Raw genomic sequence first — 23428 nt, 5'->3', positions numbered from 1 at the left:
TGTGGATTTTCTGAGTCATTGTCAGAGTCATGGTCAAAGGAATCCTGATCCAGGTTCTGTTGTGTAAGAACAGAGAGCAGTTTTAGACAAAGCATATGTATGGTATACATGGCTATACATACACATATATACATACACACATACATATATATTCCACTGTTGTATGTTTGATATGCATTATAATTAGGCTGTATTTCATATATCAATATTTAATAAACAATAGCAAAAAATGTACTCCAAGGAACTCTCTTAAAGAAGGGAGGGCGAGAAGTGTCCAAAGTCAACCGCCTGCAAAGTGGATGGCAAAGATAAGATTTTTCCACCAAATGCCTCACATGGAGGGCCTTTCGATTATCCCACTCAACATTTGGTCTGGCTCAGGACTACTTATTTGCTCAACTTTCTTAACAGATACTAATCAAGAAGGATTAAATTTCAATTAACTGGTTAAAATGTGGCCATTCAGTGCAGAGTACTGTCTAATGTCTACAAAATACATGTCATCTACAAAAGTCATGTTCATGACTCACCATTTCCTGGTTTGACTGATGCATGTTGATGGCCTCAACCAGTTTCCTGTGATAAGAATGAAAAAATGTCCTTATTTTAATAACTATTGTCGGAGGCTGTCCTGGGCGTATAACATGTTGTGGCAGCAGGGGCATGGCCAAGCAGCAGCCTGTGAATGGAGGGCAGGGTCGGGGAAGGTAAGTGGCTAAGTTATTCCACCTGCTGTCAATTGTGTGTGTGTGTGTGTGTTTGTTTGTTACAGGGATGGAGCATAAAAGGAGAGAGAGAGAGAGTAGAGAAAGGGAACTCTCTCCCCGACCACAATGCATGTGTGAGTGCGTGCGTGCGTGCGTGCGTGCAAGCAAGAGCAAGCAAGCAAGCAGAAAAGCTAAATAAAGTGGTTTGGGTAATATCAACTCTCACCTGCCATGCTCCTGTGCTCCACCCACATCAGGAAGTGCTATAGTGGTGCTGAAACCCGGGAGCACAGAAGGGAACCACCCCATGGAGTCCTCCCCATTTGAAGAGCTCATCCTTGCCCTCGCTACCGCCCAGCAGAACCAGCATCAAGTGCTGATCACCCTCTGGAAGGAGCAGCAGCAACATTTTGAAGTCTTGATGCTGGCCCAGCAGGAAGGTCACCAGGCGTTCTGGCACCTGCTCACATCAGCAGGGCCATCGGCCACAGCTGCCGCCACCCTCACGAAGATGGGACTGCCGGACGATCTGGAAGCGTTCCTTGCTCTCTTCGAGCAAGCAGCCGAGGTGTGGGGGTGGCCGCAGGAGCAGTGTGCCTCCTCTCGCCCCTGACTGGCGAGGTGCAGCTCACAGTGCAGCAGCTCCCTGCTGACAGCCGACTGGTCTATGCTGACCTAAGGAAAGCCACCCTGCAGTGGCTCGGCCGCTCCCTGGAGCAACATTGCCAGCGCTTCCGGACAGCAACTCTGGGATGCCTGCCGGTGGTGGCTGAGGGTGGAAGACTGCAACGCCGATGAGATCATTGATCTGGTGGCACTGGAGCAGTTTATCTCTTGACTTCCGGATGGAACGGTGGAATGGGTCCAGTGTCACCACCCGGCATTGCTGGAACAAGCCATCAAGCAGGCGGAGGACCATCTGGAGGCTTCTCCGATGGCAGGCAGACAAGGCGTCTCCCCTCGCTTCTCTTCTCTCTCTCTCTCTCTCTCTCTCTCTCTCTCTCTCCTGTCTCTTGTCCCCCTCTCCACCCCATTCCCCACCCCACTCCCCTGCCATGGAGGCGGCAGCTGACTCCTCCCCAGCCGGCCCGTTGCACCCATGGTGTCCTCCCATCTCCCTCTTCTGTGTCTGTGTCTCCCCCTCAGGCAAATGACACCCATAACACCAGTGCAGAGGGAAAGCCTGGGCCGGTGTGCTGGCGTGGCGGGGAATCGGAGCATCTCCAGAGTCAGAGCTCCGCAAGGGAGGTGGGTACTGTAATCTGGATCCCCAATGTGCCAGAAACCGCCCCCGATCGAGCCGGAACGTATCGCATACCGGTGAGTATTCAAGGGGATACATATCATGATTTGGTGGATTCTGGTTGTAATCAGACCTCAATTCACCAATGCCTGGTGCAAGGTGAGGCATTGGGGAGAGCACAAGCGGTGAAAGTGTTGTGTGTGTGCACGGGGATGTTCACCATTACCCTCGAGTGTCTGTTCATATTCTATTCTGGGGCCAAATGCATAGAATAAAGGCGGCGGTTAGTCCCAATCTTACCCACTCATTGATTTTGGGTACTGATTGGCCGGGATTTAAAAAACTAATGGAATATTTAATACATAGTGGGTCCTGCCCTAGTAGGTCATGGGAAGATCCCGGTGTGGCACTGGCAGGAGAAGCTGTCACAGAGCCGTCTACATCAACACCGCGTCAGAGTGAGGAGCAGCCCGCCCCTCATCCCTCTCTCGGGGATTCCCTTGGGGATCAAATACAAAATCTTGCTGTTAACCTATAAAGCTCTTCATGGTTTCGCTCCTTCCTATCTCTGTGAGCTAATTCATTTGTACTGTCCCTCCCGCTCCCTTAGATCTTCTGTCTGTGAACTTCTGACTGTTCCTCATTTTAAATTGGCATCTATGGGTGGCAGATCATTTAGTGTTGCTGCTCCTAAACTTTGGAATGCGTTACCACAATCGCTTCGTGACTGTTCCACACTCTCTTCCTTCAAAGCCAACTTGAAAACTTTTCTCTTTACCTCACACTATTCTTCCTAATTTTTTTTTTGGTGGTAACTCTTTTGTAAAGCGTCCTTGGGTTTGTGAAAGGCGCTATATAAATTGAACTTATTATTATTATTATCTCTCATCTCATCTCATTATCTCTAGCCGCTTTATCCTTCTACAGGGTCGCAGGCAAGCTGGAGCCTATCCCAACTGACTACGGGCGAAAGGCGGGGTACACCCTGGACAAGTCGCCAGGTCATCACAGGGCTGACACATAGACACAGACAACCATTCACACTCACATTCACACCTACGGTCAATTTAGAGTCACCAGTTAACCTAACCTGCATGTCTTTGGACTGTGGGGGAAACCGGAGCACCCGGAGGAAACCCACGTGGACACGGGGAGAACATGCAAACTCCACACAGAAAGGCCCTCGCCGGCCCCGGGGCTCGAACCCAGGACCTTCTTGCTGTGAGGCGACAGCGCTAACCACTACACCACTGTGCTGCTTATTATTATTATTGTAGATAAAACTTTGAAATACTCTCAGCAGCACGCGGCTCGTCGCTCCTTTCTCTGGACACAGTACGTCTCTCACGAAACCCAACACTACCCTGGCCTGCGCGACTTGCCCTGCCCCAGTTGAGGGAACGGCTTGGATTGGCTGTTAATTTGTTAAGGACCCAATAACAATACATAAACAGATTGACTGACATTAACTGGTAACAGGTTAGGTTGCACAGCTGTTTACGCAGATCAAACAAACTCATTTTCTCCTAAATTATGGATTTTAAAGGAACATTACTCTTTTTACAAATATTTATTTAACATTTTAAACTGTACATATGATATGTATAAATTTTTTCCAATACATATTTTAACCAGTTTAGTATTATGAACTTTTGTGTGTTATATAACTATATACCTGCTATGTTACTGACTTTATGAACTGTATGATTTTAGACAGGGCTACATGGTAAAAATGAAATCCAGTACGTTCTTGACCTGCGTGCAAAACTCCACACCCTCATGCACCTAACCCAAGAGAATTTGTGCCAGGCACAAGAACATCAAAGCCGGCTGTATGACAGGGGCACGCGCCTTAGAGAGTTCACACCGGGAGACAAAGTACTAGTATTGCCCACGTCAAGTTCTAAATTAGTCGCCAAGTGACAAGGGCCCTTCGAGGTCACATGGCGAGTCAAGGACATTGACTATGAGGTGAAGCGAACGGATAGGGGCGGGGCACTGCAAGTCTACCACCTCAACCTTTTAAAACGCTGGAATGAGGGGGTCCCCGTAGCATTGGCGTCGGTAGTCCCAGAGAAGGCGGAACTGGGGCTGGAGGCAAAAAAGATAACATCTCGGACCACTCCGGTCCCTTGTGGAGACCACCTCTCACCAGACCAACTCACGGAGGTAGCCAAGTTGCAGAAGGAATTTTCTGACATGCTCTCGCCCCTTTCTGGTCGTACCCACCTCATAGAATACCTCATTGAAACAACCCCGGGGGTGGTAGTGCGTAGCTGCCCTTACCACTTGCCCAAACACAAGAAAAAGGTGGTTTGGGATGAACTCAAGGCTATGCTCGAAATGGGAATAATTGAGGAGTCCCACAGTGACTGGAGCAGCCCAGTGGTCCTGGTTCCCAAGACCGACGGGTCGGTCCGGTTCTGTGTGGACTATAGAAAGGTCAACGCGGTGTCTAAATTTGACGCATACCCAATGCCTTGCATTGATGAGTTGCTTGATCAGTTAGGCGCTGCTTGCTTTTATTCGACACTGGATCTAACAAAGGGATATTGGCAGATCCCCTTGACTCCTCTATCCCGACAAAAAACGGCCTTTTCCACACCGTTTGGATTACACCACTTTGTCACGCTCCCTTTTGGGTTGTTTGGGGCGCCCGCTACGTTCCAGCGGCTTATGGACAGGGTCTTCCGCCCTCACGTTGCCTACATGGCCGCCTATCTAGACGACATTATAATTTACAGTAATGATTGGCTGCCGCACCTGGAACACCTGAGGGCTGTTCTAAAGTCGCTGAGGCGAGCGGGCCTCACAGCTAACCCAAAAATGTGTGTGATTGGGCAGGTGGAAGTATGGTATCTGGGGTTCCACTTGGGCCATGGGCAGGTGCGTCCCCAAATTAACAAGAACTCAGCGATTGTGGCCTGCCCGAGACCCAAGAGCAAAAAGGAGGTGAGATGGTTCTTGGGGCTGGCCAGCTATTATTGTAGGTTTATACCTAATTATTCGGACGTCACCAGCCCACTAACCGATCTCACTAAAAAGGGGGTTCCAGATCCGGTCCAGTGGATGGAACAGTGCCAACAGGCCTTCTCTGAGGTAAAAGCTGCACTGTGTGTGGGGGGGCACTTTTACACTCCCCTGACTTCTCTCTCCACTTTATTTTGCAGACTGATGCATCGGACAGAGAGCTGGGAGCCATTTTGTCCCAGGAGGTGGAGGGCGAAGAGTGCCCCGTGCTGTACATCAGCCGAAAGCTGTCGATGCATGAAAGCAAGTGCAGCACAATTGAAAAGGAGTGTCTTGCCATCAAGTGGGTGGTCCTCGCTCTCCGATACTACCTGCTGGGGCGCACTTTCACTCTCTGTTCGGACCACGTGCCCCTCCAGTGGCTCCACTGCATGAAGGAAGCCAATGCGCAGATCACCCGTTGGTATCTCTCTCTCCAGGCATTTAAGTTCGAGGTGATCCACAGACTGGGGGCACAGATAGTGGTGGCGGACTTCCTGTCCCGTCGGGGGGGGGTCAACTTCAGGCCAGATGGCTCCCCAGCCTGAGTCGGGCAGTGGGGGTATGTGGCAGCAGGGGTGTGGCCAAGCAGCAGTCTGTGAATGGAGGGCGAGGTCGGGGAAGGTAAGTGGCTAAGTCATTCCACCTGCTGTCAATTTTGTGTGTTTGTTTGTTACAGGGATGGAGCATAAAAGGAGAGAGAGAGAGCAGAGAAAGGGAGCTCTCTCCCTGACCACAACGCATGTGTGAGTGAGTGAGTGAGTGAGAAAGAAAGAAAGCTGAAGAGCTAAATAAAGTGGTTTGGGTAATATCAACTCTCGCCTGCCGTGCTTCTGTGCTCCACCCACATCAGGAAGTGCTACACATGTATGTGACACAGTAAGTCTATATAAACTTTATGAAGGAAATAAAAATTATTTGAAAGCAGTGGTGTGTGGCCTGGGATCCAGAGGTGAATGCACCGCCCTGCAAAACTTGACGTGGAAATGAGCAGCGATACTGATTATCATCTCTTTTTTTGTGTGTGCTGTGCGCCCTTAAACAGATTGCCCCATCGCTCATAGCAAAAACCGGCACTGTCTGTTGTTGAAAACTACCAAAGCTTGCTTTATCTAACATTTCTAATAACTTGTTTAAATAGAAGTTTGCGAGTCAGTGTGCTACAGCATGCTAGCTACGTTTAGCTAAGCCGCAAGCTTGTAAAAACCCACATGAACCACAAAACTACAATAGTAAATACAGAACAATTGTTTAATAATGTAACTTAACTAGGCTAGGATGCAGTAAAACACAAACCTCCTTTTCCAGTATCTCCTTGTTCTTGATGGAATCTCATATCCTGAACTAGGGGCAGTGTTTCTTCTCCTTCCATCCATGCTTCTCTTCTTCTGGAGCGGAACCCTCGACTGCATTAAAAAAAGAGCGCTACAGTGACAGCCCACTCGGTTACCAGAGGTAAATATCCCGTCCATTTTCTCAATAGACGTTTCGTTTTAAAGTGAGCACATTGTAAAGCAATGATACAGAAACAAAAACACTGTTTTAAATTAACCAACAGAACCTAAAAAAAAACAGATTTTATTCGCAACACTACTCAGAATCCTACGGTGTAAAAGCAACATCTCTGATTGGTGGAGCTAGTTGTTACCATGGACACATTGAACTGCAATGGTTGATGGGATGGCAGAATAGGCGCGAACGAGAAGCCAATGCCACTCAGAGTCTGCCCCTCAGCGGTGAGAGGAGAAAATTAAAAAAATGAAGTTTGCGCTCATTTGCTGGTCAAAGGGGAAAGATAAAGATGCGTTGAGTATAGTCCCCATACATTAGATCGTAGACTTCGATCCTGAAAACACTCAAAAGGAGTATCTTGTTGAGTGCCGCAGCATGGGTGGCAAGAGGCCTACTAATGGGTGGCTGGTCGAACCAGCCCACAATGTGCAGTTGGCAGGCAAGTACAGTGCTTAATTTTTATTTTTGTTTTACTTTCTTAGTCATGTAACATTAATCATGATAGCAATTATCCTGTTGAGGTTTTTGCATTATTGGCCAAGTAACATTTGCTGTAGGCTATTAGCTCCAGGACAGTGACTAGCTAGCTAAAAATTCAAATTAAGTGCTAGCTAGTGGCCGCTAACATTAGCTAGCTAACGGCCATTAGTCACATGAGTCCCGCTTAATTTGAATTTTTAATTAGCAGTGAAACACTAATTAAACATATTTAAAAAGTCGCAAATTGAAGAACGTCAGCCTAGATTTGGGTTAATAAGAATACTGTCACAGTCAACATTGTCAGCCAACACTGGACAGTTTAGCAGCTGTGCATGGCAGCAAAATTTAACATGTTAAAATGAACAAACTAAACTTATTATAAAAAAGCAGGGGAAAACAATACAAAAACTGTAAAAAGAACACAAAAGTGGACAGTAAAATACAATATTTGATGTAACGTAAGCCACATAGTTTTGTTTCTAGGCATCAAATTCTGTCTTGCTACTATTTTTTTACCAACAGAAAAGGAGTCTACACTTAAGACTGCTGAGCAGAAACTCTTGCAAGGACCTACCAAAAAGCAAGAAGAGAAAGAGGGTACCCAACAAACTTTTCCTTGACACACAGGAGGAAACTGTAGAACCAGTTGCAAAAAAGGTAATAGGGTTCTTTTCATGACAGCTATTTTGAGAATATATTTTTACATTTCTGTCAGTTTTGTAGTTGGGTTGTGAGCCAGACTAACACAAATAATGGAAAATAGAAAATATTTATTGTACAACCCCGATTCCAAAAAAGTTGGGACAAAGTACAAATTGTAAATAAAAACGGAATGCAATGATGTGGAAGTTTCCAAATTCCATATTTTATTCAGAATAGAACATAGATGACATATCAAATGTTTAAACTGAGAAAATGTATCATTTAAAGAGAAAAATTAGGTGATTTTAAATTTCATGACAAAAACACATCTCAAAAAAGTTGGGACAAGGCCATGTTTACCACTGTGAGACATCCCCTTTTCTCTTTACAACAGTCTGTAAACGTCTGGGGACTGAGGAGACAAGTTGCTCAAGTTTAGGGATAGGAATGTTAACCCAGTCTTGTCTAATGTAGGATTCTAGTTGCTCAACTGTCTTAGGTCTTTTTTGTAGTATCTTCCATTTTATGATGCGCCAAATGTTTTCTATGGGTGAAAGATCTGGACTGCAGGCTGGCCAGTTCAGTACCCAGACCCTTCTTCTACACAGCCATGATGCTGTAATTGATGCAGTATGTGGTTTGGCATTGTCATGTTGGAAAATGCAAGGCCGTCCCTGAAAGAGACGTCGTCTAAATGGGAGCATAATTGCTCTAGAACCTGGATATACCTTTCAGCATTGATGGTGTCTTTCCAGATGTGTAAGCTGCCCATGCCACACGCACTAATGCAACCCCATACCATCAGAGATGCAGGCTTCTGAACTGAGCGCTGATAACAACTTGGGTCGTCCTTCTCCTCTTTAGTCCGAATGACACGGCGTCCCTGATTTCCATAAAGAACTTCAAATTTTGATTCATCTGGCCACAGAACAGTTTTCCACTTTGCCACAGTCCATTTTAAATGAGCCTTGGCCCAGAGAAGATGTCTGCGCTTCTGGGTCATGTTTAGATACGGCTTCTTCTTTGAACTATAGAGTTTTAGCTGGCAACGTCGGATGGCACGGTGAATTGTGTTCACAGATAATGTTCTCTGGAAATATTCCTGAGCCCATTTTGTGATTTCCAATACAGAAGCGTGCCTGTATGTGATGAAGTGCTGTCTAAGGACCCGAAGATCACGGGTACCCAGTATGGTTTTCCGGCCTTGACCCTTACGCACAGAGATTCTTCCAGATTCTCTGAATCTTTTGATGATATTATGCACTGTTGATGATGATATGTTCAAACTCTTTGCAATTTTACACTGTCGAACTCCTTTTTGATATTGCTCCACTATTTGTCGGCGCAGAATTAGGGGGATTCGTGATCCTCTTCTCATCTTTACTTCTGAGAGCCGCTGCCACTCCAAGATGCTCTTTTTATACCCAGTCATGTTAATGACCTATTGCCAATTGACCTAATGAGTTGCAATTTGGTCCTCCAGCTGTTCCTTTTTTGTACCTTTAACTTTTCCAGCCTCTTATTGCCCCTGTCCCAACTTTTTTGAGATGTGTTGCTGTCATGAAATTTCAAATGAGCCAATATTTGGCATGAAATTTCAAAATGTCTCACTTTCGACATTTGATATGTTGTCTATTGCCGCTTTTCCACTACAAACGCGGCTGAGTCGGGCTGAGCCGTGCCATGCTGAGTCGAGCTGAGTGGGGCTGTTGGAGTTGCATTTCGACTACAGCCGCGCTGAACCGTGCTGGCTGGAAGTGGGTGGACACATTGGGTGGAGTTAGCGAAAGTGGGTGAACGTCACGTGATGTCGTTAAGCAGCGCAAACAGTGACATCAGTGAGCTTTTAAGCGGTAGTCTCACGACCCGAATAGTAAACAATAAACATGGAGGACATGGAGTCGTTAGTGTTGCTGGTCTTGGTGCTGTGGCTTGTTGTCACCGACAACGCCAACAGATACTGGCAAGAGCGTATAGATGAGGCGAGGCGCATAAGGCTTCATAATTCTCGTAATTCGTAATTCTTCTTCTTCCGGGTTTATGGTGTTTACATATCCCAGCGTGCTCGGGGGTGTGTGTGGGCATGTGAGGACACTCCTCCTCACCAATCAGTGCACAGGGCAGTGTCTGCTCACGCCCCCAGCCTCACTCGGCACGGTTTGGCTCGCTTCAGCCCCACTCCAAAACCGTGCGAGTTTTAGGGGCTAAGCAGGGCTGAAGCGAGCTGAGTCGTGCTGTTTCTTGGTAGTTGAAACGCGAGCCGTGTCGGGCTGAAGTGAGCTGAAGCGAGCTGAAAAAGGGTAGTGGAAAAGGGCCATATGTTCTATTGTGAATACAATATCAGTTTTTGAGATTTGTAAATTATTGCATTCCGTTTTTATTTACAATTTGTACTTTGTCCCAACTTTTTTGGAATCGGGATTGTAGTTGTTTTGGGACTAGCGGCACAGTGGTGCAATGGTTAGCACTGTCACTTCACAGAGGGTTCTGGGTTCGAACCTGCCGGCTGGCTGGGGCCTTTCTGTGTGGGGTTTGCTATTCTCTCCGGGTACTCCAGCCTCCTCCCACAGGCCAAAGACATGCAGGTTAGGTTAATTGGTGACTCTAAATAGCCCATAGGTGTGAATGGTTGTCTGTTTGTATATGTTAGCCCTGCTGGGTTGTACAAGAAAGTTCCTGGCAACTTAAAAAAAAAAAGGAACTAGAGTACTACAGCTATGAATTTAAACAGATTCTAGCCATGAAACATTAAACTTTATGATTAACTTAATGAGGCGGCATGGTGGTGTAGTGGTTAGCGCTGTCGCCTCACAGCAAGAAGGTCCTGGGTTCGAGCCCCGGGGCCGGCGAGGGCCTTTCTGTGTGGAGTTTGCATGTTGTCCACGTGGGTTTCCTCCGGGTGCTCCGGTTTCCCCCACAGTCCAAAGACATGCAGGTTAGGTTAACTGGTGACTCTAAATTGACCATAGGTGTGAATGGTTGTCTGTGTCTATGTGTCAGCCCTGTGATGACCTGGCGACTTGTCTAGGGTGTACCCCGCCTTTCGCCCGTAGTCAGCTGGGATAGGCTCCAGCTTGCCTGTAGAAGGATAAAGCGGCTACAGATAATGAGATGAGATTAACTTAATGATTAATTTTAATCAATTTTTGGTTTTATTTCCCTAACTCTTGTGTGTATTGTTTAATACATATTTGATTTGATAATTTTTACCCAACAGAAAAACTACAGACTCATAGCTGCAAGACAGTCTGAATTAGAGGTTCTTTCCCAAGAAGAACCTAACCTCAGCCCAGTGGAGACTGCTTCAGAGGCACTTGAGGAGGAGATCAGGGCCCTCAGGGAAGAGAATAAAAGACTGTGAGACCTGCAGAGTGTAGGATCTTCTGCAGCCAGTAAAGATCTTGAGACCCAAGTCAAGGCTTTACATAAGGAGAACACCAGGCTGCGCAACCTGGCAGTTAAAAGCAACTATCTCTTTTAGATTAAAATAGGGATTCTTTTAGATTGAATAAATCACAGTCTCCTCATTTTTGGTGTAATTCTTAAAGATATAACTGTGTCTACATTTTAGGGAAAATTACAGATGTAGTATAGGGTTTCCTATAGGAAAAAACTTTAGCCTAGGCCCTAGGGCTAAACACTGGCGCGGGGTTTGCCTCAACGCCCCACTGAGGCAAAATTGGTGTGGCAGATACCCTGTAATGCCTTCAGAACCCCTCACCAACACATTTTGTTACACTTTGAGACACCAAAAAATGAGCGGAGGTGTATTTTGTTTACATTGATATTTTCTTTTACATGTTATGTATTTACAACTTGTTTGGAGTCCTGTTGTGGTTAATTCAGTGGGCCTTATTTTCCAGAAATTCCATCACTCTTAGCGGCTGTGAAGACCCTCATTTTGGATAAGGTCACAGAGAGCTCAAGCTATGAAGGTGAAAGCAAATATGAGGCCAGTGTTGCTCTACCATCACCTCCTCAACCCACATCTCCCAAACCAACATCAGTAAGTACATTTTTGTAATGATCAATTAAAACATTTCTGTCACTGGTGATTTTCTTTGTTTTTATTCCTGTTTTTCTTTCCTTCTTACAATTAATGCTTTAAGTGTTTCACAGTTTGAACAAAAACAGTTTGAGTTTGAACGCAATTCACTTAGAGTAGAAGAAAATGTCTCTTTGCATGCAATAAAGTTCAGGTTTCCTTTGGTTCAGTGTGTTTCAGATCACACTTTATTGAATGCCGCGCAATCGCAGTGTACAGCCTTATACGTTATGCCATACCATGGCAACACCACAAGGTGTCGCACTGTGCACATAACCCACCATCCAACATCTCCCTTTCTTTAGATTGAGGTTTCATCAACTCATTAACTAGCTTTCAACACTTAGCTTTACAAGAACATTTGTAGGCTGTGCCAACATTACCGTAATATAACTTATAAATTATGAACTCTAACTTATGAACAACTAGTACTCTCACATTTTAACATGCCTGACTACCCATCAGTGTAATAACAAAAGTCCTTTTTTTTTTTGACATACTATCTCCTTATTCTGGTATGTATCAAATTTGTCAAAACAAGTCAGGTCTATTCTGTGTTAACATAAATCAGCAAAACAACAACTCACATTCAAATGTCTGTTCACAAACTATTTTTTTTTGGGGGGGGGGTCTGTCTGTGTGTGTGTGTGTGTGTGTGTGTGTGTGTGTGTGTGTGTGTGTGTGTTATTAAGGGCAGCGATCCGCCTACACCCTAGTTGAGCCCCAGGTCATGTGAGGTGTCAGTGCATGCCAGCTCTAGAAGAGAGCGTCACCAGTTCAGCCTCTGAGGTGGCCGTGAGAGACGGCCGCTGCGTGTGGTGACGGCAAGGCCCGGTGTGCCGCTATGCTCCCCTGGTGTCTGGCACTGTCCAGGCCATGGGGCAGCCGAGGTGTGAGGTGCCGGACTGCTTGGGGGGTGTACATCCTCGGACCCTTTTGTCCCTTCCTGGCACGGCCCATGCCCAGTCCCGGCAGAGGCTGGCGTCGCGTCCCTGTGCCCCTGTTCCAGGCTATTCTCCTCGAGCCCAATGATCGGCCGTGCTGCTCCGGAGCGCTCTGCCATTCGAAGATCCACTCAGTTGCGTCTGTAGAGTGTGCCATCAACATCCACTACAAATGAGCGGGGAGCGACTTTCTGGACACAGTGACCCAGCGGCCACTTTCCAGTGCGGTCACCAGGTAGAGGTTTCATTCTGATCCGTTCTCCCACGACCAGCTCTGGGAGGTCCGTGGCGGATCTGTCATAGGTTGATTTTGCCATCCGCCGTTTCCACCGCAGCTTTTCAGTCACTCCAGCTACCACATGTGGTTGCAGCAGACTGGCTGCCACTGGTAGTGAGCTTTTGAGCCTCCGTGACATTAGGCGCTGTGCCGGGCTGCTGTCCATCCCATATGTGGGTGTGTTGCGCCAGTGGAGAATGGCCATCCACGCATCCGTCCCATCTGCTTTCACCTGCTTGCAGAGTGATTTCACTATCTTCACAGCTGACTCGGCCTTGCCGTTTGACTTTGGGTGATGGGGGGAGGACGTGACATGGGTGAAGCCCCAGCTTGTTGCAAACTTCCTGAATTGCTCACAGGCGAACTGTGGACCATCCATTATCCGTGATGACTTTGTCAGGCTGTCCATATCTCGCAAACTGTGCTCTGCAGCACGCAATGAGTGTGTTGGCTGAGAGGTCTGGCAGCTGGTCAATTTCCCAAAAGTCAGAGTAGTGGTCTACCATGATCAGGAATTCTTTGCCCGCATATGAGTAGATGTCCATGCTCACCGTTTCCCAGGGACGAGTGGGTATCTCATGGGACATCATGGGTTCCTTCTGCTGGTTCCTTGCATATTCATTGCATACTGAACAGTTGGCCACAAAGTCTTTGATTTCGGCTCTCATGCTTGGCCAGAAGAGGGTATCTCTGGCCCATCTATAACATGCCTCGCCACCTATGTGGCTTGCGTGTATGCTCTTGAGGAGTTCTGCTCTCAGGGCCTTTGGGATGACAATGCACTGTCCTCTGTATATCACACCGTTTTGCACATTCAGTTCATCCCTGAAGGCCCAATAGTCACGCACTGTCGGTGGGGTGTCCTCCTTGAAGTCAGGCCAACCGTTCAGGATCACCGTCTTCAGCTCTTGGAGTACATCATCCGTGCCGGTGTGCTGTGCTATTTGATGGAATCTGAAAGAAGTGACATTCAGGTCCTGGGCTTGGTCCAACTGTGTGTACTCTGCCTGGGTGGCAAACACTGCATGTCGCACATGTGGGGTGTCCGGACAATGGAGAGGTAGCGCAGCTCGGCTTAAGGTGTCACTGACATACATTTCAGGACCGGGCTTGTACACCACATCAAGGTTGTAGCATTGAAGCTGCATTAGCATTCCTTGAAGGCGTTTAGGTGCACTCAGGAGGGGCTTCTTGAAGATTGTGATCAGTGGCTTGTGGTCTGTTTCTGCTGTGACTGTGTCTCTACTATATAGATATTGGTGGAATCTCTGGCATGCGAAGACTATACTCAAGCATTCTTTCTCAATTTGAGCATAGTTTTGCTCTGTTTGTGTCAGGGCTCTCGAGGCAAAAGCCACCGGCTGCCCCCCCTGCAGCAAGCAGCATCCCAGCCCCATCATGCTTGCATCACTTTGGATGGTTACAGGCTTTGTGACGTCGAAATATCGGAGAACAGGCGTGTTGGAGACCAGTCGCTTTATTTCTCGCACTGCATCCTCGTGTTTGGCCAGCCAATGCCATTCTGTGTCCTTGTCCAGGAGTCAGCGGAGAGGCTCACAGACCTCTGAGAGCTTTGGCAGGAACTTTGCAAGGTATGTCACAAACCCAATTAAGCGTTGTACCGCTTTTGCATCTGTTGGAGTTGGCATCTCCAATACAGCCAGTGTTTTCTCTGGGTCGATCTTCAGTCCTTCTGAGGACAGTATGTGCCCATGGAAGTGGACGGCTTGAAGTTTGAACTGCAGTTTCCGCTGGCTCAGTCGCAATCTCACAGCTCTGCATCGCTCCATGAGAGCACGCAGGTTTTTGTCATGATCACGTTCCGCATCAGCATCCGTGTCGCCACACCCGACCACCAGGATGTCATCGGCTATCGGTTCAATGCCAGCCAGGCCTGCTAGCAGTTCGTGATGTTTGCGTTGGTATATTTCTGGTGCTACCGAGACACCGAATGGGAGTTTGAGCCACCTCATGCGGCCCCAAGGCGTCCAGAAGTTCGTCAGACGGCTGCTTTCATCGTTGAGCTTGCACTGGAGAAAAGCATCGCGAGCATCCACTAGGGTGAAGAGGCGAGCCTTGGGCAGCTTGTACAGCACATCCTCCAACGTTGGCATGTGATAGTGAGATCTCAGTAATGCTTGGTTAAGGGGCTTAGGGTCAATGCATAGCCTTATTTTCCCTGGTTTTGCGACAGTCACCATGTTACTTATCCATGCTGTGGGCTCGCTCACTGGGGCGATATTGCCTGCCCTGATGTGCCTGTCCAGCTCATCCTTATCTCTCTCCCTCAAGGCTACCGGAACATTACGAGGTGCACATTGTACTGGAGTTATATTCGGATCCAGCTCGAAGTCTATTTCCCCTGGGACCGACTCGATGGGGTCTGTGAAGACGTCAGCATAGGTGGCAAGTAGCTGCTCTCTAGTGAGGGGCATGCACTGGTCTACCTCTACTTTGTGTAACTCCTCAGGGATAGTGAAAGTCATGAGGCCTAGGCGCTGGCATGTGGCCCCGGAGAGGAGAGGCTCCTGCTGTGCTTCCACTATCTCAAAGACCAGGCTGTGCTTTACTCCTCTAATGAAGCAATCTGTGTGAAACTTCCCCTGTGAGTGCATTGTTTCCCCGGAATAAAGTTTTAATTTAGTCGTGCTAGGATGGAGCACTGTTCCAGGAGACAGCTTCTCTTTGATTTGGCGACTCATTACATTGCAAGTTGCACCTGTATCTAACTGACATGCTTGTCTTTTCTTGTTCAGACGCAGATGCACAAACCATTTGAGCCCCTTTGATTGCATGTTGCTGAGACATTCCGTGGCTAGGAACCAGTGGCGGCTGGTAGTCTTTCAAACAGGGGAGGCTGGTCAGTTACGACATTTCCAGATTTTAAAAGAAAAAACACATCAATTTTGCCTATACTCTTGCCTCTGATCTGGCTGATTGTTGGCAGCGTCACAAACTGTGAAATAACAGGTTCTTTTGGCCCATTAGCCTACTGTCCAATATACATGATGGTGGTGTTGGGGGGTATATTTTAACATTTTATATTTTAAAATTGTGGCATGTTGTTTAAAAATTGATCATTATTGAAAGCAGCTCTTTGTCAGGAACCTCAGCAGTAGAGCTGGGTGCCACACATTTCATTCAATGACACTTTCCCTATATTTTACTTATTTTGACTGAGAAATGTTTTATTGACAATTTTGATAACCCTTCACTTTTAATCCAGGTCTGTAGTGTAAAATGTTCTCGGCTGTGTTTTTGTTTAAAAATGTTTTCCAAATTGTAGCTGTGTTTAATTCATATCCAGAAAAATATATATTCCAATATAATATACTCAGCATAAACATTTTAAATAGATTCTATATTTTTGGTCCATCCATGACATATTACTAAAGTAGCCTATTTACTGTTGTTGATGTGGGTCACTTGCTGTTAGCCAATTCACTTTCTCGTACCAGGAGAGCTGAAAGGAACGAGTATTATTCCCTACCTTTTTCACCAAGTCAATTTGAGGCGTTGGTCTACCCTGCTCTTTAATTTTAATTTTTTCCTCGAAAGGAAGACTGGCAAATGGCTTCGCCAAAATTAAATCAGCAATGCTTGGCATCCGTGCGCAGCTTTCTTGCTAGCTGACTAGCCCCCTCAAGTTCAAGTTCAGTCACTCAAATAAACGAAATTTCTAGAACTAAGATAGCAAACTTGACAACACCATATTTACACTTTATTTACAATGATAATATATACAAACTAAAAAAGCTGGTAGAAACCGTATGTAATGAATTAAATCGAAATGTAAGCTGATATCTTAGATTACACCACAGCACTTCCGATTCCGCATGCGACTGAACTGAAATTCACCGCTGCCTGTCTATAGTTGAAACGAGCTGTCAATCAAAGAAAATATCCGGCCGCTTTCACCAATCACCAGTCTCCTCGCGGAAAGCTTTGCCATGTCCCTCCCATGTGAGACTGGGAGTCCGTAGGCGGGCATTTTCGCAGTATTTGTCCAATAATCATCTTGCATTTTGAGATTGAAAAGTGCATAGCTCCCAAATGCCGTTGAAGTCCACTGAGGCTGGGAGTCCGTGAGACTCTGTGGGCGGGCGTTTTCGCAGTATTTGTCCAATAACCGTCTTGCATTTTGAGATTGAAAAGCGCAGAGCTCCCAAATGCCATTGAAGTCCACTGAGGCTGCGCTGCATCGCGCTGTCACGAGGGGGAAAAACTAACGCACACATTAAAGTTATAAGGGCATTTTTAGAGGAGGCTGAGCCTCCCTCGTTGTCTTAGAGCAATCGCCCATGCTAGGAACATATTGTCTGTGTTGGTGTCCTCCTGCCCTGCGTCTTCTAGCGCATTGACGTCTTTCCTTCTGCTGCTAGCTTGGCATACTTTAGCTAAGTGGTTTGGGACGCCACACACTCGGCATGTCTTACCATAGGCTGGGCACTGCTCTCTGCCACGCTTGTGTCTGTTTCCACAGTATCTGCAAGCCATATGTAACTCCCGCCCTCGCTTTTCCGTACTTTGGCGGCTCACATGCTTTTCTGTTGCGTTCACGCTGTCTGCCTGCGCTGGTGGGCTCTCCATAATTTTCATGCGCCTCTCAGTAAGTTCTGCCAGACGGCATATTTCAACCGCTGTGGGTAGCGTTAGCTCTCGTTCACGCAGCAAGCGCCTTCGGGTGTTCTCACTTGTTACCCCAAGCATGAGCCTGTCCCTGATCATCTCATCCTTCAGCCCACGATATTCACAGGACGTAGCTGCTTCACGCAGCCTCGTCAGGAAATGGTCTATCGGTTCGTCAGTCTCCTGTTTGCAGCATCCGAATTTATATCTTTCATAAGTCACATTTGTCGCTGGCTTGAAGTACTCACCCAAAGCATCGAGGATGGCATTAGGGTCCTTCTTCTGCGCTGCGGTCAACATCACGTTGTGCATGTAAATATGTCGGCACTCGTTACCCATTAGCCTCCTTAGCGAGGCCGCCTGCACTTCTTCTGGTTTCTCGTTCAGGCCAGCGGCTAACACATAGTCCTCGAACTCTGCCCGGAAAATCTCCCAGTTCTTCGCCAGGTCTCCGGACATCTGCATGCCCCCCAGGGCTGGAATCATATTGTTGTATGCCATGTTCTCAGACTGTGTGTCCAATTGACACAGCTACACCGCTTCTGACACCATGTTTCAGATCACACTTTATTGAATGCCGCGCAATCGCAGTGTACAGCCTTATACGTTATGCCATACCATGGCAACACCACAAGGTGTCGCACTGTGCACATAACCCACCATCCAACACAGTGCAGTTTAACTTTGTCCCTTTGTTTGTGGTCAGTTCAGTGAGCTTTAGTCATATAAGGTAGTCTCAAGTCAATTTCAGTCCAGAGTGTTCTTGGGCATGTCAAAAGAAAAACAGTCAAATCGGATGTCGTTGTGGGGCTTTAACAGTCCGACCACACTGCTGTATCCAAATGATGAATGTAGAGATGGGGGGGGCCCTCTTCACATGAAAGATGATCTCACTCAACTCCTTGGGGTCAGGAGGTGATCTGGTTCAATATATAGAGCCCAATTCTATACTGGGTTACACTCGCCTCTCTTGATTTCTTCCAGATTTCATCCTGAACAGTTGGCATGGCAAACTGGATGATTACAGGTCGAGGTATTTTGTTGGTATCTGCGTCATTCCTCTTTCCCAAGCACTGCACTGTATCCACTGTTTGGTGAAGTTTATCCACTGACCACGGGATGACCCGGGTAAGGATGTCAATCACAGTCTCTCTAGTGATCTCTTGGTCTTTGTCAAGAAGACCAATCAATCTGAGATTCCACCTTCTCTTATATCTGGCTTGATCTGAACACATCTGTTTCAGTGAGGCATTTTTCTTTTTCAGCAACATTATTTCTTCCTTCATTTAGTTTATTTCTTCCTTATTTTCTCTTACTGCTTGTTTTTTGACTTCTGTCCAACTTTCAAAAGTTTTAATCCTGTCATCTTGCTCATCAAACCTCCTAATCAGGGCTTGAATTGCATTGAAGATGGTTTTGTTAGTGATCTCAACTGCCTGTTCGCATTTGTCTTTGGTCTTTGCTTTCACTTTTTTGGGATTTGGGCTGGGTATTGGGGTGCGATCATTAAGGCTTTTTGTGTTTTCTTCCTCCATCGCCTCAATCTCTTCTTGATCACATGCCTCCTGTAGGCCGTCAGGCTGTAATCATGGTCTGTTAGCCCTGTAGCATTAGCCACACTATTAGCATTAACATCTCACTCTTGGGAAAGGCAGACAGCAGTTTGGTGGTCTGACTCAAGAAGCCAAACTATCGTAGGGTTTAGTGGGTTTTCTGAGTAGTTGGGAGTTTTTTTTTCCCTCCTTTTGTTTTCCAAAGATAGCTGTTCTAGGACGGTTTGAAACTATCTTTTATCAGAGCCTGCAAACATGCTAGCGCTCAGTCGGCCATCTTCCCCCCTCCTCCATCCATCTCAACAATCTGTTCATGAGAAAGTGGGACTTCTATTAGCAATAAACAATGCAAAATAAATGAAATCAGGTTTTAACTCCTCTTGTGGTAATAAAGAGTCATTTATTTCGATTCATTTTCACTCCTCACTAAATTCCAAACTGACAGAATGAGGAAAATATTTCAGCAGAACAAATGATACTGAGGTGCAGACGACAGTGAAATATTTCTGCTTTATTTCCATCCTTAATGAACACAATGTGGTAGTTTTTAGTGCTTGTAGTAAGACACGGTCCTGCTGTAAATCTTCTTGTGTGTCTTTTAGTGAAGATACAGAATTGATGTTTCAAGGCTGTGTGTGTGTTTCAGTGATGTGGTGCTACTCTGTAAAACTGAGACTCCAAATAACGACTCGATTGTATTCGCATATTATAGAATTCTATCTGGAGTTCTGATTTTAAAATGTGATTTAACCGCATACACTTCATGGACAGAAAGAAAGGACAAAATGGGAAAAGAAAATAAATGACCTGAAACCCTTCGAATCTCACTTTGGGACAGGGCCAGTTTAGGGCTAATAATGAGGTAAAACAATTCAATAATAATGTGATTTGAAACAGGGGATTAGCCCAGGAGTAATAGGGTTATACCCGGAACAAATTAGTAACAAGCTGAAAATTTCAGAATATGTTCAGAATACCTTTAGGAATAACATACTAAAAGTCCCCGGAAATCCCATTTGTGCTCTCTGAGAAATTCAAGATGGCGTCCACAATGGCCGCCAAATGGAGATCTGCCCATATCTCAGGCCCAAAACAAAATATTAATGCAATTAAAAGGTCAGAATATATGTTTTGTAGGGTAGGAGAGTAAATTCCAACATGTGTGTATTAATTACATTGTGTATTAACATTATATAATAACAATGTACACATTATTATAATAGTATATTTGTGTATAATGTGTTCGCTTGCCATGTCTGGTTAGATTGTCATATTTTTGGCACTTCACCAGTTCACATTTATGAATGTGCACAGTACTATGAATGTGTGTAGGTTTCATCCAGTCCGATCCTTGAATCAAGTATCAATCTTGAAACGCCCTGGCCCATAAATTCACATCCAAGAAGAAATAACAATGACTGTTATGACAAAATAATCGTTATGGTATCATGAAGATATCTCATATGTTTTTGAAATGGCTTCAGTTCTTAATGTTTAGGACTAATAATAACAGACTTATAATTGTAAATCTATACATGTGCTATTTAATGTACACTACTGATTATAGAGTGTGGATCCATTGGTTACTCGTTCACTCCGTATCATCCTATTCTGTTCACAAAACAACAAACACAATTACTAGGGGTTGGAGCACTTCTCTCATCTCATTATCTCTAGCCGCTTTATCCTTCTACAGGGTCGCAGGCAAGCTGGAGCCTATCCCAGCTGACTACGGGCGAAAGTCGGGGTACACCCTGGACAAGTCGCCAGGTCATCACAGGGCTGACACATAGACACAGACAACCATTCACACTCACACTCACACCTACGGTCAATTTAGAGTCACCAGTTAACCTAACCTGCATGTCTTTGGACTGTGGGGGAAACCAGAGCACCCGGAGGAAGCCCACACGGACACGGGGAGAACATGCAAACTCCACACAGAAAGGCCCTCGCCGGCCCCAGGGCTCGAACCCAGGACCTTCTTGCTGTGAGGCGACAGCGCTAACCACTACACCACCGTGCCGCCTGGTTGGAGCACTTATTTTCATTAATATTAATTAAAGTAAATTGGTGGTGTAAAATGAAAAATGGCATGTTAAAAGGTCATGCTGAGTTCAGTCATTTTTAAAAGGTCATGCTGAGTTTAGTCATTTTTTGTCCGAACACACTGGCATTGCTAGTAGTAAAGACTGGCGCTAGAAACTCAAAGATTAATTTTTTTCCACCCTTAAACAAGCTTGAATAAATTCCCTACTTCATTGATGGTACACCAAAGGTCCAAGCATTACAACTGAGGCACTGAGAAGTGTTTAAGTCTACTCATTGTTTATAAGCAAGAGCTTTTATTGAGGCAGACCTTTTTGTCATGAAAGTCGCCGGAATGTTGAAGAAGTGTACTGAAACAGCTTGCCATTATAGTTTTAGAAGATAGAGTTCTCAAATTTAATTTCCCTTTAATATTTTATCAAAGCTTAAAGATGCACTAAATATTAAGGAAATTGATGTCTAATTGTTGTCTTACATTACTGTATGTTCATGTATGTAGGTAGCCTACTAAGCTAATCTGTCAATCATGTCAACCATCAAATTCCATGTAATTTCCACATTAATGACCTTGTAATCTTGGTTACTTTTAATTTTAACAGTGTGACAATGGTGAATTTGCATTGCTTGTATGAGAGAACATATAATTTAACATTTTAATTGCATTTATATTATGTTTTATCCCTGAGATATTGAAAAACCTCCAATTGGCGGCCATTTTGGACACCATCTTGAATTTCTCAGAGAGCACAAGGTGGATTCCCAGGGACTTTTAGTATGTTATTCCTAAGGGTATTCTGAACATATTCTGAAAAATTCAGCTTGTTACTAATTTGTTCCGGGTTGGACTCAATTTTGAGCTAATGCTCTTGGGCTAGATGTCAAAAGGTGATTGTAGTCATGATTCAGTAAAAATCAGTATCCAGGAAAGGCCCAGTCTGTCCTCGAACAGCAAAATTATAAAGTGGTAAACACTTTACTGTCCCAATGTTTTCTGATTAGGGGTTGTGGATACACTGGTCATGGTTACATCTTTTTTTAAAAGTATTTGGTCTCTTAATATTATTCTGGTCGTTCCAGTGAATCCAAAGTTAATGTGATGCTCCACCATGTGGTTACTCTGCTCGAGACATGTGTATGAACCTGAAGGGAATTGACTACATACACATCCACTTTAAATGAATAAAGGCCACTCTTTCGTCAAAAATGGCTGCAGAAAGAAGCCGCTCCAGTCACCTGATCAGCAAAACTTGATAAAAGAAGAAGGATTTGTGAATGAAAACAGACAATGTACAGGCAGCCCCAGAAATACCACCAGCTGATTTGGGCAGCAAAATTGTGATTAAAATCAAGAAAAACAGCCGAGAAACAGCAGCAAGTCTTGATCTCGATGAGAATTAGCTATTACAACTAGATGAGATACGATTCAAATCAGGACCATGGAGCATGGGGACAGAGGAAGAGTAACGCAGCAGAAACCATTCATCAGCCTCAAGAAGAAGAAAATAAAGGTGACATCTGCAAAAGAACACACAGAAACACAGCAGCTTCTGGAGAAGCATCTTCTTTTCAGATGAATCCAAACTGAACTTGGATGGATGTGGTGGTCGAGTGTTTGTGTGGAGAAAGCCAGGAGAAGAATTCCAATCAAACTGCACTAAGGTACGATAAAGCACGGAGGAGGCTGGGGCTGTTTCTCCTACAGCGCTGTTGGTGAGCTTGTGTTCAATAATGGCGTCATGAACTTTCAGAAATCTGCAGAGAAATTATTCAACCAACAGAAGTGGATTTTTCAGAAGGATAATGAACCAAAGCAGATGATTGGCAGCGATAAACATGTCTCTGCCAACCGTATTGGACACAGTTGTACACAATTATACACCAAAATATACAGATAAAAAAGGAAAAGTTTCCTGTAACTTGTTTAAATGATCAATAAAACATCATCTTTTTATCATCTAAACCTTGATCTTTCTGGCTGCTGATTCATTAATATCGCGACGTTCTCTTCTGCATTTCATGGACAGAAAGTTTCTTCCTGAATTCGACAAGAAAGAGGAGGGAATGTGTGATTTAGTGAAGGTCAGAAGTGTGTGTTGTGGTGGAGAAAACAAAAGAGACAGATTGTGTTTGTGTTCAAACCCTTTAGATGAAGAGAGTTGGACTTCCAGATTTTTCTGAATGATGATTTTTTTTTTTACTTTTATTTTGGACATTTTAGTTGAGTCCACTGAATCAACTTTCATAAAATGTCATGAAATTAATCCTAATCAGTGTGGCTACACGGGTTATATTTCTGCACTGAAGGGAGATGAAATGGTTAATACCTCTGTGTTTGTGC

At 45.3% G+C, this 23428-nt stretch overlaps 1 protein-coding gene across 1 annotated transcript in view; it reads left to right on the top strand.

The window, feature by feature from the left end:
• Window positions 1–23428, top strand: part of LOC132880197 (tripartite motif-containing protein 16-like) — a 298595-nt gene that overhangs the window by 137485 nt on the left and 137682 nt on the right. The gene's annotated exons all lie outside the window — the stretch shown is intronic.

This window comes from Neoarius graeffei, chromosome 2, assembly GCF_027579695.1.
Source record: "Neoarius graeffei isolate fNeoGra1 chromosome 2, fNeoGra1.pri, whole genome shotgun sequence".
NCBI lineage: Eukaryota > Metazoa > Chordata > Actinopteri > Siluriformes > Ariidae > Neoarius > Neoarius graeffei.
The sequence above is the reverse complement of the archived record's forward strand: the minus strand, read 5'-3'. Positions and strand labels throughout refer to the sequence as shown.